At 41.5% G+C, this 13,512-nt stretch overlaps 1 protein-coding gene across 2 annotated transcripts in view; it reads left to right on the top strand.

Moving 5' to 3' along the window:
* CA8 (carbonic anhydrase 8) overlaps window positions 1–6,336 on the top strand; it is a 52,424-nt gene extending 46,088 nt beyond the window's left edge. For both annotated transcript variants that reach the window (XM_052788294.1, XM_052788293.1), the window contains one exon: window positions 4,033–6,336. The gene's annotated coding sequence lies outside the window, so the exon portion shown is untranslated. The remainder of the gene's footprint in view (window positions 1–4,032) is intronic.
* The last annotated feature ends 7,176 nt before the right edge of the window (window positions 6,337–13,512 follow it).

The raw sequence follows: 13,512 nt of genomic DNA, 5'->3' as shown, positions 1-13,512 counted from the left end.
GACCTGTGACTCTGTATCAGCACCACACATTCTTTGCTATCCACAATGCACTGTTATCATCAGCTTTTTTATGAAAAGCATTTTGAGAGTGTAATTTCCAGCTGCTTACCATAAACCATGTATGGTCTGTACACTGCTACTTTGAAAGTGATAATGTAGCCAGGAGTGCCTGTCCTGAAAAACACCCTCACAGCATGTTTATTGGCAATTTCAACCCAAAAGTTAGAGTCTGAACACACTGAAACTCTGCCGTGTTATTTTCACTTATGGGGAAAATGCTGCAAATTAGTGGTGAGGCAAAATGGTAGGAAGCTTAGATCACCTTTGGTAAAACTACACCTGTTTTTTAAAATACGGAGACTTCAGATTAGTACGTGTGAAATATAGTAATGTAACAGCTCTCAAATGTCAAGGATATTAGAAGGACATACAGGTACATGTGTCTGACCACAGACAGAGAAGAAAGCCTGCAAAATGCATTCCTCCTTCAGCAATGTTATACATGTTGGGCAGTGGGAGTGCACTCCTCTGTTTTACCTAGATGAAATCACACAGGGAGTTTTAAGCAGACCATTATTACTCCATTGAAATTGAAGATCCAGGTAGTCACAGTTCCTTACTCTTACTGGAATTTGTAATTCTAATTATTTCATATGGATGAAAACAATGCAATGAAAGTATGCAAACAAGCTTTTGCTAAGCAAACAACATTTTGAAAATAAATAGCAAATAAAACCAACCAAGTTATCTGGGTAACCAAAAATGTTTTTGCAACTGATAATTGTCACTCAAGGAAGAGAATACCAGCAGTGACTGTTGTTAGCAATGTTTTATGACTAACACCACAATTTATGACAGAGCAGTGCTACACAGCAAAACTTACTGTAATTTTTAAAAGATTTTTATGTATCCCCACAGCTCAAGAGAAACAAAGGTACACTTTAGTTAGCCTGATGTTGTTAAATGCCCACAGAACTAGATGTAGACTCAATAAATTGTGACCTTTTCATGGAAGGAATGCAAAGTGTTTCAGGAAAGATAAGGATTCATAAGGCAGTCAGTTCTCTTTTCTGAGACACTCTGAATCCATACTTTCAGGTGCTGTTTTTAGGAAGATATATGATAATGGTAATGTGTAGTCAGTGTTAAACTGGTTTTGCCACCCACGTCCTTCGATTTTTTTTAAACTCTTAAACTTTTTGGTTTCATCTAGTGTTAAGGAGGAGAAGGCAAGATGTTTCTATAAGGAAAAAAATAAAGACATTGTGTGAGACAATAATGCTAAGGAATATGGTAAGACAAAAGAGGTGGAAAAGCTCTCCAGAAAGCAGATTGAGTATTTTTAAGTAGCAGAAGAAAGTTTTTGATCTTGTGTAGTGATCTTGACCTAAGGCTGCTCCAGTGGGGCATCTTATTTTCTCCCTATCAGATGGAAAGGCATATTATTGTGGCCATCCTATTTCATTTCTCCATAGTCCATTTATTTGTACTTTCTCAACACTTTTGGAAGACTTTGAAAAATAATCCTTTTCACTGAAGTTTTTTTATATCTTCTCTTTTAAATGTGTTCTGTCTATTACTATGGGAACATTGGGACCTTTGGTTCTTAAAAATATACGAGCTTAGTCCTATCTTTGCTCCTGTCACCACTCCTTGTTTCTGCGATAAAGTTACAGTCTTGCATTTATCTCAGTTTTGTACAAGAGAATTTATTCTCTGTGAGGAATCTTAAGTACGTAAAATTATTATATGAAAGAATTAGAAATAAATATCCTTGGAAACATAATGATTCTTTTACATTCTGAGGATGATTTCTGAATTTTGATTGACCTTGTTAATATTTCTTTTGTTTTAAACCATGGGTATTATGATAATAACTCTCAGATTTCCTAGGTATTTACACTTTATGGCACTGATCCTGAAAGCTTTTTTTGGGGGATGGTTGTCTTATATAGAGAGGACTCCACCAGAAGCAGTGGGACTCTAATGTATGTAGGACTCAACCAAAGCAAAGGAAATTTCAGAGGCAGAAATATAATCTATAAACAAGCAAAGCATCTAGGCAATTTTCTGATTATAATACACATGTCCATTTGTACAATTGTAGCTCAAATACTACATTTGCAAAAACTTTTCAGAAGAATAAGAGGAGCAGGTATCTTCATATGTACATAAACCTTTAGCCTGAATACTGTGTTACTTGACCACATATATTATGGAACAGTGCTATTAATTTAGCACAGTAGAAAAATTACTCTTAAACAAGAATAAGGGGTAAACATGAATAACAACACTACCGATATATACAATCAGTCTTTTGTCAGACAATACGTTAAGTATTTCTATAACAAACACAACTGAAATCTTCAGACTGGCTTGTAATTAGGCTCCTTTCCAAAAGTAATCCATTAATACAATTGCTGCCCAAATCCCAGTTCAACTTAATTTCACTGACTTTGATTTTTGGACTAAAAGCATTAAGCTTGAACTAGTGAAAAATGTACAAAATGTGCATTCAATTAAGGAGTAATTAGATACTCGATCACCCTTACATCACACTAGGGATTATCCAAGAAAGAAGAGAGATACTACTCACTGCAGTGTATAAAACAGTTTTCTTAATTAGTTTAGCACTAATTGAGATTGAGAAAGTGTCACTGTGTCACAGCATTAGTTTGCCTACACGGAACCTTAAGAACACAAAGTTTTTGGCTTCTTTGAGCTTCCTCGCTCAGATTTTTCAGTCTAATTCCCTGATCCGGTATCTTCTGTCCACGCAAGAGGAACCTTTCTGTTCATTTCAGGGAGGGGGTCAGTCCCTGCACCCTTGTATCAGTAGCCGACTGAAAAACATGCTGAGAGTTTTTCCAGAGATGGAGAATAACTTGTTATTATTTCATGTTTTTTTATGTTACACCTTTATACCAAACCCCAGGAAGAACTGGGAATCCTCTGTGTTTTTACATGGAGAGTAACTGTGGCTAAAACCAGCTGCTCTGTGAAGGCTTTACAGCCTCCCTTAGAAGGCAGCTGGTAGAAAGTTCTTCAAGTTGACCATCAAATGGTCCTGCTGCCAGTCATCATGACTTTTGGGGGTATTGGATGATAACCAGGGAGCACATGGAAATCATGGCACAGATTGTCTTGTGGGTAGACACTGACTGCTTAACAGCACTGCTGGTGACTGACAGCCTCTACACTCCCTTCCTCTTTAAGAAAAAGAGTGGGAACTCTCTAGAGATGTGTTGACTCTTCCTGCAAGCAATTGTAGCTTCAGGTCACCATTTGCACCCAAGCACTTACAGGTTTTTAGTGTGTATGTACTGAGTTCTAGTTAGCACTAAAATAACCTCAGGAAAAAAATGAGATTATTAGTACAACAGAATGAAATGGTTTGGCACTCTCATACATGCCACTTCTGAACTGAGAGCACTGGGGCAACCTGAGCAGCTGATTTCCTGAGGTTATGCTGAAGCACATGAATATGTATTTGCATGAAATCAAGTATCGATTTATCTCTGCTGCTAATGAATAAGAATATTACTGCTATTAGGAGGGACAAATTGAGTGATTGCTTTCTATCTCCTGAGCCCACCTGACTCCCATGAGAGCTGCGTACTCAGCACTTCACTTGATTGGGCCCCTAAAATAGTAAATGGTAAAAAATTCTGACTAGTATATTTTCCTTTCTAGTTTACTGCCATGCTCTCCGCATTAGAATCAATTACCTGATTGATTCAGAAAGCCAATTGTAAAGCTTTGTTTCAAGTTAATAATTTTACCACTTCATTTAACTTTGCATTTTCATTGCCATTTCCTCCATTGCCAGTAAATCTTCTAGCACTGGCTTTAACCTAAAAGAGTAGAATCAGGACCATTATGTCACTGAAGTATATACCCTGAAACTGCCCCCACCTGCTGTCATGAAATCCCAGCTTTTAGTTTTCCCTGTCTCCCTGGCTGGACATAAACAGTCTTTCAGACCCACTGTGGAGGAATTTCAGTAACATAATTGTTCCATTCTCTTTTCAGAGAGGGGGAAGACAATGCTCCCACAGTGCCCTCGAATGAGAAATGGAAACTTTTGAGGCTGCTGCTTCAGTTGAACCACAAAGCCTGTATTGTTCATCTTCATCTAATTCAGCCTTGATAGACAGCTGTGACAGTTGGTCTGTCCGCATGGTCCAGTGAAATTCTGGGAATGGGGCTGTACATTAAAAGAAGAAAACACATTAAATCTTCCAATTCACGCTGTTAACTATTTTTAAATGGTTATTTTCATTGCTTATATAGTTTCTTTGCTATAGCATTCAATAGTCATCTGTGATCCAAATAGTACTAATTTTAAGCTTGGTATGAATGTTAATATGTAGAAATACTCATTATTGTTTTGAATGTTAGATTTAATTTTATTCTGTATCATCTCTTGTGCTGCCAGTAACCATTTTTTTCTGTAGAAGGGAGGTGCGTTCTGTAAAGCTAATAAAAACATTGTTTGTTCACAGAGAGTATTATACAAATTCAGAATTAATTTTTGGGCAGAAAGGACCACTTCTATGCCAAAGCTGTGCACTTAACATGGTTTATCTGAATAAAGCTGAATGACAGTTGCATTACTAGGAATCTTGCTGAAATAAAGGACAATTTTGAAATAAGGAAAATTAACTGGTATAACAATAAACAGAATCATCTGGATTATTTTCTACTTGGCGAGTCATGGAACTTTGCAAAGAAATGTTCAATTCAGGCAGAAAATGATCAGCCTTTGTTCTCCTGTGAATTACGACAATTCCGTTTGTTCTGTACATTGCTGAGGATGGTGGCCTGGAGACCTGCTCTGCATGTCCTGGGCTCACTGCACAGCATGGGGATCGCCATGCTGGGCCACACATGACACATCTGACAGAACAGCAAAGGGAACGGTAGTCTAAGCCAGCTAGTCAAACTCATAGCTTCTGATTCCTGCAAAACACCAAAATCTGAAGGTCAGAGTCAATATTGTGGTGGGCAATAGCTTTGATCATCATAGCTGTCAGTGAGGTCCACTTTACTAGCATGAGGAGGGCAGGTTTATGCAGAGACCTATGTGAGTGGAGGAACGCTGGAGGCACAGATGGCAAGCTCCAGGCCAGGGCACAATGGACATGCAAACTGAGGGTCACAAAGGGGAGGTTACTCCCCTGGAGCGGATCGGTGAGTCATCAATCACAAAGTCATCACCAGGCAGTGGTAAATGCAGTGTCAGAAGGCATGCTTAATCCACCTCGTCAACAGTTATGGGGAGAGCTGCTGCTGAATAATGAGTTACGAATTCTCCAAGTCATTTATGTGTATATTAGGGACAGCAGAAACAATAGGAGAAACCCCCCCACCACATGTGAGCTGGGTGAGGGGGAGTCGATACTGCTGACTACTTCATGCGTTCATAACTGTGTGTACTGCAGAAACACGTGCTTCCTTTGGAGAGACACAGAGCTGCCCTTGACAGCATGCATTGCAATAAATGCACAGAAAACGTACAGCAAGCAGCCCACCATGAAGTCATCTGTTTATTTTGGGCTTAGGAGAGCAGCAATTGGCAAATTACTCCTTGGGCCTATAGAAACTTGTATTTCTTAGGGTTACATTTAAGCAAGTCCCTCTCCACCTTCCACCCAAATTTAATGAAGTATAACCCCGTTATCTAGTCAAGGGGTTCAAGATTTCAGTGCCAGTCAAAAACACGCTTTCCATCTGCAATGTCCCCAGCACTTCCATAATGTCCATGTAGCAGCTTCACTGGCTGCTGTCCCTCTTCCTTCAGCAATGACCCCCCCCAAGCAGCTGCAGCCAGAACCCAATCCCAGCGTGTTGGTGGTCACCAGAGCCTGGGCTCCCACCCCTCCACATCTTGCCATAGGGCAGGGAGGAGTCTCTGCATGAAGTCTGCTGCAATGGCCTGCAATGGCTAGGCTGGACTGTCCGTGGTTTTTGACAGGAGCCTGATAAATTGTCCTAGTTGTCAGGTTTGGTCCTAAAATCTTGAAAAAAACCCCCCAAACAAAGCCCCGTGAGGTGGAAGTCAAATGGTTTCTGCCAGTTGAAGACCTATTCCTATCTCCTTGTACCCAGTGATGAAGGAACCCTCCAAAAGCGGAGTGAACCACGTTCCAAACTTGGCAATTCCCAGGTTCTATGCACAGCTCATTTGGAAGATCATTTCCTTTTGCACACAACATGTTATTAGCTACTGAGTGTTAACTGACAGGAACTGTAGTATTAATATGGCAAATATTGACATTATGATGAAATCTGAACTAGATTTATTCTCTAAATAAACATGTTCCTTATCTTGGAGCTGGTTGATACTATTCTGGCTGTGAAATACAGATACGTTGCAAAGCAAATGATGTAATGTCTCCACCAAAAAGTCCATTATTTCCCTTTCCTGTTCTCCCTTCCTGTGTTTGCTGTTCTTTCCTGCACTGCCTTGTGTAGTGAACTTCTAGTCATATAAATACTACTACTGAGGAACTGAGGTTAGTAAATTTGTCTCAACATTTGTCAGACTGTTTTTTTCTAGGCTTGGCTTTGAAAGGGAAAAAAAGCCTACTGTTAAAAATACTTATAACTGTATTTTGTCTTTAGAACTAGATCTAATTATAACAACAAATTCATTCACAAAACACATCCATTCTAATTACAGATTGGTCAACCCACTTTTGTGGTGTGTTGGGAAAAGTTAAATTAGTCTTTCTGGTTTCAGTAGGAATCTGCAGGGAGGAATTTGCAGGAAGGGCTCTCTGTGTATTTCTTCAGTTGCACTGCAGCCATGAGAAGTTTTATTGAGTGTGATGAGGCTCTGCTACTCTCCAATTAGAGTTCCACATGCCTCCCTTTGAATTAACATTTTTAAGAAATCATAAAAACTGGTAAAGGTGTTCTGAGGGTGGTGTAAGGCCCTAAATTAATAATTTCCTCTTCAAGCCTACAGCTGCTAGAATTCTTCTGAATCAGATCGCTATCTGCACTGGAAGTATTTTTAAAGGTAAGTATTAATGTGTGTAATGCTCCACATAATTTTAAATATTTATTATTGTCGTGGTTTAACCCCAGCCAGCAACTAAGCCCCACACAGCCACTCACTCACTCCCCTCACACAGTGCAATGGGGGAGAGAATCAGAAGAGTAAAAATGAGAAAACTTGTGGCTTGAGATTAAAACAGTTTAATAGGTAAAGCAAAAGCTGCACATACAAGCAAAGCAAAACAAAGAATTCATTCACCACTTCCCATCAGCAGGCCCGTGTTCAGCCATCTCCAGGAAAGCAGGGCCCCATCACACGTAACGGTTGCTTGAGAAGACAAACTCCATCACTCCAAACGTCCCCCCCTTCCTCCTTCTTCCCCCAGCTTTATACACTGAGCATGACATCATATGGTCTGGAATATGCCTTGGGTCAGTTGGGGTCAGCTGTCCCAGCTGTGTCCCCTCCCAACTCCTTGTGCCCCCCCAGCCTCCTCGCTGGTGGAGTGGGGTGAGAAGCAGAAAAGGCCTTGACGCTGTGTCAGCACTGCTCAGCAGTAATGAAAACATCCCTGAATTATGAACACTGTATTCAGCACAAATCCAAAACATAGCCCCATGCTAGCTACTATGAAGAAAATTAACTCTACCCCAGCCAAAACCACTACAATTAGAAACGTGAATTATAAGTTTCCAAGAGGTGTTGACGAGTTACACACTTGTTGGTCAAGAAATCAATGGGCTGAGGCCAATCATATGAGGTTCAACAAGGCCAAGTGCTGGGTCCTGCACTTGGGTCACAACAACCCCATGCAGTGCTACAGGCTTGGGGAAGGGTGCATGGAAAGCAGCCTGGCGGAAAAAGACCTGGGGGTGCTGGTTGACAGCCGGCTGAATATGAGCCAGCAGTGTGCCCAGGTGGCCAAGAAGGCCAATGGCATCCTGGCCTGTATCAGAAATAGTGTGGCCAGCAGGAGCAGGGAGGTGATCGTCCCCCAGTACTGGGCACTGGTGAGGCCGCACCTCGAGTACTGTGTTCAGTTTTGGGCCCCTCACTACGGGAAAGACATTGAGGTGCTGGAGCGTGTCCAGAGAAGGGCAACGAAGCTGGTGAGGGGCCTGGAGCACAAGTCTTATGAGGAGCGGCTGAGGGAACTGGGGCTGTTCAGTCTAGAAAAGAGGAGGCTGAGGGGAGACCTTATCGCTCTCTACAACTGCCTGAAAGGGGGTTGTAGTGAGGTGGGTGCTGGTCTCTTCTGTCAGGTGGCTGGAGATAGGACGAGAGGAAATGGCCTCAAGTTGCGGCAGGGGAGATTTAGGTTAGATATGAGGAAAAATTTCTTTACTGAGAGGGTTGTGAGGCATTGGAACAGGCTGCCCAGGGAAGTGGTGGAGTCACCATCCCTGGAGGTATTCAAAAAGCGCGTAGACAAGGCACTTCAGGACATGATTTAGTGGGCATGGTTGATGGTTGGACTCGATGATCTTGAAGGTCTTTTCCAACCTAAATGATTCTATGATTCTATGAAATTAATGACATAATATTTAAAAGCAGCTATGTCCCTCATGAGGCAAAAGCTGGATCTGCAGCCTACTGGTAAACTTCAGGAAGGTATTGGGAATAGGGAGAAATCCAGCTCTTGGGAGAAGGCAGGTGAGTTGGGGCAGGACATCTGCTGTTGATGATCTTCCCTCTGCAGGTGACATGTTCTTTGGGTTCCTTTGTAGTTTTCTGGAGTCCCCAGGAAAACTTAGAGGCTTTAAGGTCTTAGCTTGACTTTAGACTACGGTGTGATGCACTTCGCACCCTGGGCTGTGATCCTGGGCTCCTGCTTGTTCAGATTGGAGGAGCCTCTTAGAGAGCACCATGCCTCCCTACAGCTGCCTTCTGCCTTGGCTCCCACATTTCCTTTGTGTGAAAATCATGGCATGGTCAGTCAGGCAGCTGGAGAACCATCCACCACATGTCCTGAGGCTGGACCACGCAGGATGTGTTTGGAAGTGTTTATGTGCACATTTATTTATGAAACTGTAACTGTCATTGTAAGCACACATCTGTGTGTGTATTCATATCTTTAGAACATTATACATAGAAAAACTCTTTTTAAAACAAGGAGAATTTAAAATGAATTTTAGAACTTCTAATTAAAGTTAATAAATTCCAGTATGAAGACTGTGTGCCTAACATCAGTTCACCAGCACTGTACATACACTGTTGGTATTTGTATGATTGGATAATTATCCTTTTGCTTAATGAACATGTGTTGAAGTCCTGTTCCCTTCTCTTTTCCCCCATTATTCGTTATTCAGTCCCAGGTCCTTTACACTGAATGCTGTTCGAGACTTGCTCTGAAGACATAATAATTTGTTTTCTCATGGGCTTTCTCTTTTACAGTACTCGTTTGAATGCTTCAGACGTATTAATGAACTTATCTTTACACTCACTTTGCAAATGCATTCTCTCCTGTATCATGTGAGGGTTCCTCTCTGATCGCAGACTGGTATGTTGCCAGGCATAAGAAAAAGAGTCATCAGTCAGCCATGTTAGAGAGACACTCTCCATATTGACCTGCAACATGTGGTCCTTGTCCAGGACAACTTGTTATGACCTTATTTACAAAGTTAAAAACCCAGCATTGACACAGTACTCAGGTCACCTCTTCAGTCTTCTCCCTGATAAATTCGCTGAGATGATGACTTCTATTGCAAGGTTTGTTTTTCAGTGCTGGGTCATTTCTTGTGGCCCTTGTGTCCAGTGTCTTCAAATCCTTCTCGCCACTGTTCTTACCACGCTGTGTACAGAGGCAGTGGCAGCTCTTTATTTCTGCTTGGCCTTCCCCAGAGCCTGACCCCATCTTGATCCAAAGAGGCCCTTCTCCTCCCCAAATATCAGGCAAACAACTGAAGATGGGGTATAAGAAGGGGAAATTTTAGATAAACTTGAAAAGAACTTGCCCTATAAAGTACACAATGAGCTATTTAAGCCTTGAATAACAGAAAGCATAAAGACAGCATAAAGCAAAAACAGCATAAAGAAACTTCCTTGTGTCCTCTTCTCTAGCAGGGATGTGGTTGGAAATATTCCTTCTCTATTTCTATCTCAACTTGCTTGTGTTGGAAGTGGGTTGGGTAAAATCGGCTGACTAACTCACAGCCAGCTCCCAAATCAGTGATTAGAAACCACGTCTAGCAAGCCTTGTTCCCTGAGACTGCTGTTCTCCTGCCCATCTCCCACCAGTGCCAGGGAATTGGCTGCTCATCTTTGGGCACCAGTCCTTATCCCAAATCCTGCCTGTTCACCACATTCCCTGTGTTGGGTTACCTTCCCCCCGACCCCAGTCACCAGAAAGCAATAAAGGAATAAGGTCATAACACAAACTCTATTCTTTTTAAAAGTAAAGCACTTGAGAAGGCTGGAGCTTCAAGTGCATAAGCAACTCTTGTGCTTATTATTTAAGGTGATGTTTGTGTTTGAGATGGAGACAAAACCATCTTGATCTTGCATAGACATAAAATCTTTGCCTCCCTTAGGCTTTAATATAAATATACACTACAAACAGTACTTTCTGAAGTTTCTCCCATGTAAACATCTGATAGTGATGAGCATGAAACAGATGAAAGCTATGGTAAGTCAGTGAAACACATACAACTGCATATGATACGCCACGTCAGCAGTATTTTGAATAGCAGGTATAAAGCAGTTCTGGAAAATGTGTGTTTAACCTCATGTTGTGAAGATACCATGGTTTTTTTGATGCACTATAGGTCAGTTGGAAGTGAATTTCATTATCTTGAATCATAATTAGAAAGAGGCTCGGTCTCTTTAGTTGGATAATCGTATGTGTGGCTGAGCAAAAAGAAAAAAAATACAAACTAAAGGTAGCGGAAAGAATTATTCATGGCTTAGAAACATGTAGTAATTCACATAGATAAGGAGATGTTTACTCAAGAGACAAATAAAAAACAAACACAGAAGACCCTGGGAGCTGTGTGCTCTTGGCAGGGAAGCCAGTAATGATTACCAAGCGCATGAGTCTCAGTGTGAAATTATAGGCTGTGATTTAGCAGATGTGCTGCAGCATTTTGAACCTTCCTGATTTCTTGGCATTTTATGTTTTGACCACCCTAGTTCCACACAATTTAAAATGAAATCCTGGAAACACACGAGGCCAGAGCATCTCAAAATACCCGTGACTAGGGCCATAATGAATGAAAAAAGGACTTGCAGAGCCAAAGAATCTGTTTTCAGCGGAGCCAAGGTTTCTGGCCTTCAGACGATGATGTGACTGCGCAAAATTTTTACAGGTGTCCTGTAAAGATGTTTAATTGCACTATGTTATCCAACCACTAGATGTCTGCATACTATAGAGCTTTAGGCAGGGTTTGTTCCCCAGCATAAAAGCCAAACAAAGAAAATTTGTATCTGCAGATGTCTCTCTCTGTATCATAATTTAGCATCTGTTTTTTCTGACCTATGCCCCTTGTTCGAGGAGGGGGTCTGTGGGCAAAGAGATACTCTGCAAGAAAAATTACACGTATGAAAACTGAGGCTGGTTTCTATTAAAAATGGAAAGAAAACTGTAGATTAAGCCATTTATCGAGATCACATCTACTCAGACAAAATTCACAAATAAATGCTGGAAATCAAATCCAAATTGCCACTACCTAAGTCATCACGAATTCCAATTAAGCAGGTCATGTAGTGCCACGAAGCAGCATGCAACAAAGACAGTGGCAAGCCAGGCCATGTCCCTGGGAGTAAGGGTGGCTACGGTCAGTCCTGCGGCCCCAGCGGGTGCTCGGCACACCCGTGGCTCAGGGCACTTGCTCTCCCGGCATCACCGCGGTTGCGTCGGAGGTCTCCGTGGCATTGGGTCCGGTGGCAGCAGAGCCACCAGTGGCTTTGAGGAGCACCACGAGTCCCCATCCTTATTTGCCTCCAACTCTTCAGGGAGTCCCACTGTTTTTTGCTGCTTCTTACTTGCAAAATGGAGCTCATTTGTTTGATTTTAATGCAACCAGTGCTGTTAGGAAATGCAAAGCTGAAAGCTGTGAGCATTGTGAGCCCAGGTATAGTCCCCAAGGGCTTCCTTCATAATAAAGATAAGGTAATAATTTATTATGTTAAAGCAATGTACACATCTTTCCTGAACAATAGGACAACCCAGCCTAATTGTGCACTGCATGGGCAGATGTTTACATACCTGTTTGGCATAAACACTTTTCTCACAGGATTTGCCCAAGGCACAGTGATCGGCAGCCCTTCTTAGGTGCTCGCTGTGCTGAAATGCCAAGTATGGGATGGGGAAAAAAAATCCTACACTTTCAGGCCCTTTGCCACTGCCTGGAAAGCAAGTATTGCTTGAGTTTAGCCACCCAGCTTCAGAGGTCCCTGTTATCTGTGTTCACAGTCTGGGAATAAGTGAAGTTTGTGAAGTTTTGTGAAAATTACTGGCTTACGCAAGGCAGTGCCTCAAAGGAGTACCACTACAGAGGCAGATTAACTGTGTCTTGTAACCCTTAAATTTGAACCCTTCCTCCTCCCTCCAAGGCCTTTTGACACTTGTATCATGTTGCTTTTGTTTGCTTGCTCCAAGATACAGCCTTCTCTTGCTTCTCCTGATCGGATGCCTTCCCTTGCTGGTGTGCATTCTTTCCCAAATGCATTTACTAGTGGGTGGCTGCAAAGCACAGCTGCTTTTTGTGTGCTACTGGATACTATAGTATTTACCCTTTCCCAAAAGGATTTGAGTGGTATATTATGTTCAGGCTTTCCCTGCTTCTTTACATCTCTTGGTTAGTTAATCAGGTAACAGTTCTTAAATCCAGTTTCTCATTAACAAAATTGAATCTAATATTGAGGATTCATTCTCATTTTAGAGTTGATTACCATAATTGTGGTTAGTGTTCCATCACAATTAACTTTGTTTTTAATCACTAAAAGGCTGACAAGCTCATTTCACACCCTTTTCATTTGGTAAATGCAGAGAAGGAAGATCTGATTGGTGTCTTGCAGTTATGAGCTGCAGAAACTTTCTTTCACTGTCCATAACAGTGAGTGTCAAATTCATGAAGCTGAGGGACAGAGTGACAAGGACATTTTTCTGTTTTTAAGAAGTGGAGCTGTAACCAATAGTTTGCCATTGCCACTTTTTTTGAATTAGAGCAGAATTCTATTGCTGTTTATGTGAATGCTAAACTGTGTCATTCATTGCATTTCTGCACAGTAACACCTTTTTTTTTAATTCACAAAAACCCTGAAATTATTTTTGGCAGATGATTTGTCTTGAGAGAAGAGCCTGCAGTGTGTATAATCTTGGGGTCTCAAAAGTAAGGATCCAGTGAAGCCCTTGGAAGATGGGTCTTTGTTTGTCCTCCAAGGAAAGTGCCCTTTTTGACATTTCTAGTATTTTTTCTGAACCAGAATGAAATTTGAATTATGTCAGAATACCCCAAATTATTGAGATTTCAAATTTCAACCAGTTTTAGTCATGCTCTATAGGACTT

This window comes from Harpia harpyja, chromosome 5 (genome assembly GCF_026419915.1).
Source record: "Harpia harpyja isolate bHarHar1 chromosome 5, bHarHar1 primary haplotype, whole genome shotgun sequence".
NCBI classification, from domain to species: Eukaryota; Metazoa; Chordata; class Aves; order Accipitriformes; family Accipitridae; genus Harpia; species Harpia harpyja.
The sequence above is the reverse complement of the archived record's forward strand: the minus strand, read 5'-3'. Positions and strand labels throughout refer to the sequence as shown.